The following is a 5,627-nucleotide window of genomic DNA, read 5'->3' as shown; positions in this document are numbered from 1 at the left end:
GGTGTGCATACAGACATTTGGTCTCAGGTTTCTAATTATTGACTGGATTTTATTAAATCGAAAATAACCTTCTTTTTATCCTGTCTAGGATCATCAAGCAACTGGTATCTTGGGGAGGACTTCAGTTGGATTTAGATCAGACGTCAATGATGCCAAGCCATATCAGAAAATTATTCCTGCTCTGAGGGTTCCCAATCGTCCCATTAATCAGCAGCAAGTACCTCGGCAAGTACAGAGAGACGTACACGGTCAAATGAATGAGTGGGAGCCAGACGGAGCCAGAGGTATGCATGTGGAAATTTTAACTCAGATTACTAGTTCTTGACTGGATTTCATTAAATATCAATGCCTGTTTTTTGTCCCTACCAGGATCATCAAGAGGCTGGTATGTTGGAAACGACTGATGGTCATTTAAGGTCAGATGACATTGATACCCAGTCCTATCAGAACAATACTCGTGCTATGAGACTCCATAATTCCACTTGTCAGCAACAAGAGCAGGGAGGCGAGCAAAATCAAATCCATAACTGGGACCAAGAGGTATGCATACCGGAGTTTATTGACTGTAGTTACTGGGAAGTTCTTTCGTTCTTTATTTTTCGTCCTATCGAGGGGCATCAATCAGCTGGTGTGTTTGAAAGGGCTGCAAGTGGATTTAGATCAGATGACCCTGCTGCTCAGTCATACCAGGAAAATACTCTATGAGGGTTCATAATATTGCCTACAGTCAGCAAGAGGTATATACGTACATACGGAAGTTTTGACTCATGTTACTGATTGTCCAATGAAAGTTTCATTTTTTCTCTTTGTTTAGGTTCAAGAAGAAGGGACCAAAGTGAGATTAAATATTCAAAGCTCTGTGCAGTCTCGCACAGTCGTCAAAGATAAGCCGTGTTCATCAAGGGTGAGAGTATTTTTGGATGAGTTCCTGAGTTCTCAATTTTAAATTACACGGACTTGGTCAATATCGGCTTCATTTTTAGCCCGCCCTTCTGCTTTTAAAAAAGCATTAAAGCGGACTTATGCAACCGCTCTCGTGTCCGTCTGTCTGTCTGTCTGTCTGTCGTCCGTGTAAGAGGAAGGAGATGAGCTAGAGGTCTGCAAATTTCAGGGTATATTAGGGGTCACTCCTAGACAACGAAACGCCTGGTGCAAATCCTGGCAACCACCCCTAAGGGAGTGAAAGGGGGTAACAAAGAAATAGGGGTTGGTCCAAAAAGTAGAAAATCAAATATTTTGAATGGTCTCCCAAGGGGTAACTCGTAAAAGTAGAGCCCTATGGGCAAAAATTTCGTCCGTTTGACCCTATCTTGCACCGTTTGGGCGCTATTTTTTTTCAGCTTTTATCATTTATCAGCTTTTTCGACGAAATACGTCGGAAATGACCGTGTTGCTCATAAAGACGTACAAGGAGGCGTCCAATCGTAAAATGTCAGAGGAGGTACCCCCCAAAACAACACATTCTGAACCAGGAACTATACCCTCGGATTTACCGTATCTTTTACTGTTTCGGCCCCTAGAGGTGTGTATATTGGAAACAATAGCAGAAAGTCAAGTTTTAGGACTGTTTGACAAACAAGATACAATCTAAAAACTGCGCTGGTTCACCTTTTTTAATTCTTGAGCAAAGCAGAAGGGTGGGGTTTAGTCACGGTGTTGCTCCGTTACAGTCTCTTGTCATATCCAGGGGGAAAATTTCTAGGGCCGCAGGCCCCCCGCCGGACGCTTTAGTTTACTCAAATATGCAAAGTGATTTACCGGTCACATTATTTATTTGATTATGCACTTCACTAAATCGCGAGACTGAAATGGTCGAGCCGAAGGCCCGACCATCGCCACCGGCAGGCCAAGCAGGCCCGGCCCCTGCCGAACGGAGTTGCCGGTGGAGCGAAGCAGAGCTGGCAACTCCGTTTGGCAGAAGGGCGGGCCTGCTTGTTATTGCTGCCTACATTTTGCTGGAGGCATAATTTTTAACCCTGACGTCTCGGAGGTACCATCTTCTACTGCGGCTGTGCCTACAGTTCCAGCAGCATCTGCTGCTCAGAAAGAAAATTTCAAGGTTTTTAAATCCGTATTTTTATTCTCCATCGTTTTAGCATTCAGTATTCGAGACTTTGCTTTGACATTCCAGTTTTGTTTGCAGTCAAAAGATACTAAAGAAAATCAGAAGGATCTGGACTTGATTGAAAATGAATATTAATTCCTATTCTTTCCACATCATTATTTAAGTCATTGTCTGTTAATTTTTATTTTTATTGCAGTTATTTGCCGATGATGAAAACGATAATGAATCAAATATAAACAAGAAAGGAACTGTCAAAAAAGGTGGCACTAAACAAAAACTTGGTGGTCGTCGTAATACTTACAGCAATACAACAAAGAAGCAAAGTGATGCAGATGAAAATGAAGATGGCCCACCTGCACCTAAAAACGCTAAACGCAAGACCCTTAAACTTAATGTGACTAATAAGAGATCAATTACTGAATCTTCAGAGGAGGCAGAGCGTACTGAGGAGCCAGCACTGAAGAAACCTGTATATTGTGAGTAATTCTTAAAATCTTCTGCTGGTACTGATAGTGCATATAAATCTATTTTCTTATGTATATGCTGCACATCTCAAGTCATTTGCTGGAGCTCATCAGCTGACAGTTGTCGGTCCATGTTCCTTGCTCCTAATTTATTTGCGTGCATTTTCATTTCATTTTTTGAATACTCAGCTAGCCCGATCGAAATTTCTGATGATTCCATTCCTGATATAGACTTGGTACGCACAAACTGGTTTATTATTAGGCTCAAGGCTTTCCAATATGTCCAGAATATATTTAAGAAATGACGATTTATTATTTCAGGCTTTACAGAATGCTTTTAATACAAATACTATCAAATCATTCTCCTTGTTACCATTCCTGATCTAACTGTCTGTATTTTAATTTTCAGTCGTCCCAAACTATGAGAGAAAATGAAGTTGCCAGCGACAGCTCGGAATTAGGGGAAGATGAAGGTATGAACACTGTATCTATTTTCCTTGAACGTGATGAAAATAGCTAATTAAAAGTGTTTGTGGAGTCATTTTTATGACATGTTTTTCTTGAAGATTATTGCTCCGTCGGACATGAAAAACTTCGCTGTTACAACGAAGTTTTGAAGTGCTACCCGTGTAAATGCGCCAGTGCATGTGTCCCACATGCAGTGGATTGGATTAGCAAACACAAGACTTGCTACCAATGTGGAGAGAACCTACAATCATCTGACGCTGTTACCTTCATGTTCAGGAAGTTTTAGTAGTAGTTCTTGTTTATTTACTGTAATTTCATGAATGTGAGATGGTGCATTGGGTTCCTAATCTTGCCCCTCTTATTGTTGCTGTTGCGGCTCATTGCTTTCTCTGTTAGCTGTTAACAGTGGGAGGTGTTTCTGTGCATAATCCAGGCTTCCCACTTTAACACTAACAGAAATGCATGTAGCTTCAGCAGCAGCAACAAAGTCTACAAGAAGCATTTTTATTTTGTTCTTTTCAATTTCATTTTATCTTTGTCATGTGTGAGTCATATGATGTCTGAGAACCTTTGTTTATTATCCTTTTTAATTACATTTTGTCTTTCTCGTGTGCTTAAATGTACTTGTTATTGTTACATTGCATTTGACTTTCTTTGATATATCAGGAAAAATTTGACGAAGGGGCGTATGTCCACTTTTTGGTCAAGTTGAGTTTTTTGTGGCATATGGTTTCTTGTTAAGTGTTACACACTCAGATACAAACGGCACATCAATATCTACAATACGTCCTGAGTTTTAGCATGGTCAAAAGTGGCAAATGTCCATGCAGAGTTTGACAAAATCACGAATGTCCCAGATCTCTTTGGAAATAAGGCGAATGTCCACAGGTGTTTTGACAAAGTGTCGAATGCCCACAGATGTTTTGACAAAGTGGCGAATGTCCACAGATGTCTTGACAAAAGTGGCGAATGTCCATTTCAAACTATAGAATGAATGGCTCCCTGTAGTGCTAATATAAAAAAAAAATTACTAAGTCTACTTGCCACCCAAATGAAAACCAGAATTAGAAATCTAACCAAAAGAACAGGTACAAGCCCGGTGTTGATTTTGTCAACAGGTGAGAAACACAGAAACACAAGTTATACTTTCGCATAGTTAATGTGAATAGCATGAATATTCAAAACACTGTTGCTGGTTTCAGTAGTGGATCATCCAGACAAAGGTAGCTTAAAACTGGCATATGCCTTGTTCTCAAAACACCTACGCTGCAACCTTTGCTCGATAATGGACATTAATTTGCCAGAATGTTAGAACATTTGTGGACATTCGCCACTTTTGTCAAAACATCTGTGGACATTCGCCACTTTGTGAAAACATCTGTGGACATTCGCCCTTTTTTGTCAAAACATCTGTGGACAATAGCCCTTTTGTCAAAACACCACTGGACATTCCCCCTGTTGTCAAAACACCATTGGACATTCGCCACTTTGTAATTTCTTTTTCAAGGCGAATGTCCCTTATCTCTAAAACTATGCATTATAATGACTCCAACTAAAATGCAAAGTGTAACATACTGTTGAAGGAATACCTAACATAATTCACAATCCTCTACCTCTAAAACTCTATCTTACAGATCAATTTGCAGCCTGCTTTTCGCTCTCCTGTAAAGTTGAGGTCCTTGGACATACGCCCCTTTGTCAAATGTTTCCTGATATGATAATTTGATGTATTGATGGTGTACTGCATGGTGCATGCATGAATAATGTGTATACATCTCTTTCTGAGAAATTTGTTAATTATTTTTTACCTTCTCACGAGTTTCAATAAATGGAGTTTTATTGCAGAGCTATAGTTTTTGTTTTTTTCCCACATTTGTTCCTGTGCGTGCCTACTTGATAGACAAGATTGGATAAAAGGGGTGGGTTTCTGTTATTCATTATTCTCTGCGGAGTCACAGCATGCATGTGTGTCAAACATCCTGATCACTAGTGAGACATTGGGCCACACAAGGACACATCTCTCAGATAAACCTTCGTTGTTATGATGCAGGTGATGTTTGAGATGAGAAGGCTACATCAACTTAGACCGAAATATTGCAGGTTGTTTGTTTATTTGCGATTTTTTGTGCATACTCCATAGAACAAGGGGTGAACATCTCGTGTATTCCTCTGTCCCGGGGTCCTGTATTACTTTGTATTACCTGATATTACTTGTATTCCGTGTATTACCTTGTATTACTTTGTATTACCATGTATTACCTTGTATTATATTGTATTATCTCGTATTACCATATATTACTTGCGCAATATTACGCAATATTACCTTGTATTACGTTGTAATACTTCATATTATTTGTATTACCAACTATTACTTGTATTACTTGTATTCCTCGTAATACCTGTAATACCCTGTAATACCTTGTAATACCTTGTAATACTTCGTAATACCTTTGTAGTATATCTTGTAATACATTGTAATACCTTGTAATACCTCATAATACTTGTATTACTTTGATAGTATCTGTAATACTCGTAATTTTTGTATTACTCGTATTCCCAATATTACTTTGTAATATATTCATCTGTCCCCGGCTCAGCCGGGTAGGTTCCGGAGGACACCCCCACCGGAG

Source organism: Frankliniella occidentalis, unplaced genomic scaffold (genome assembly GCF_000697945.3).
Source record: "Frankliniella occidentalis isolate FOCC.00 unplaced genomic scaffold, Focc_3.1 Scaffold312, whole genome shotgun sequence".
In the NCBI taxonomy this organism is placed as follows: Eukaryota; Metazoa; Arthropoda; class Insecta; order Thysanoptera; family Thripidae; genus Frankliniella; species Frankliniella occidentalis.
This window is presented reverse-complemented; position numbering follows the sequence as displayed.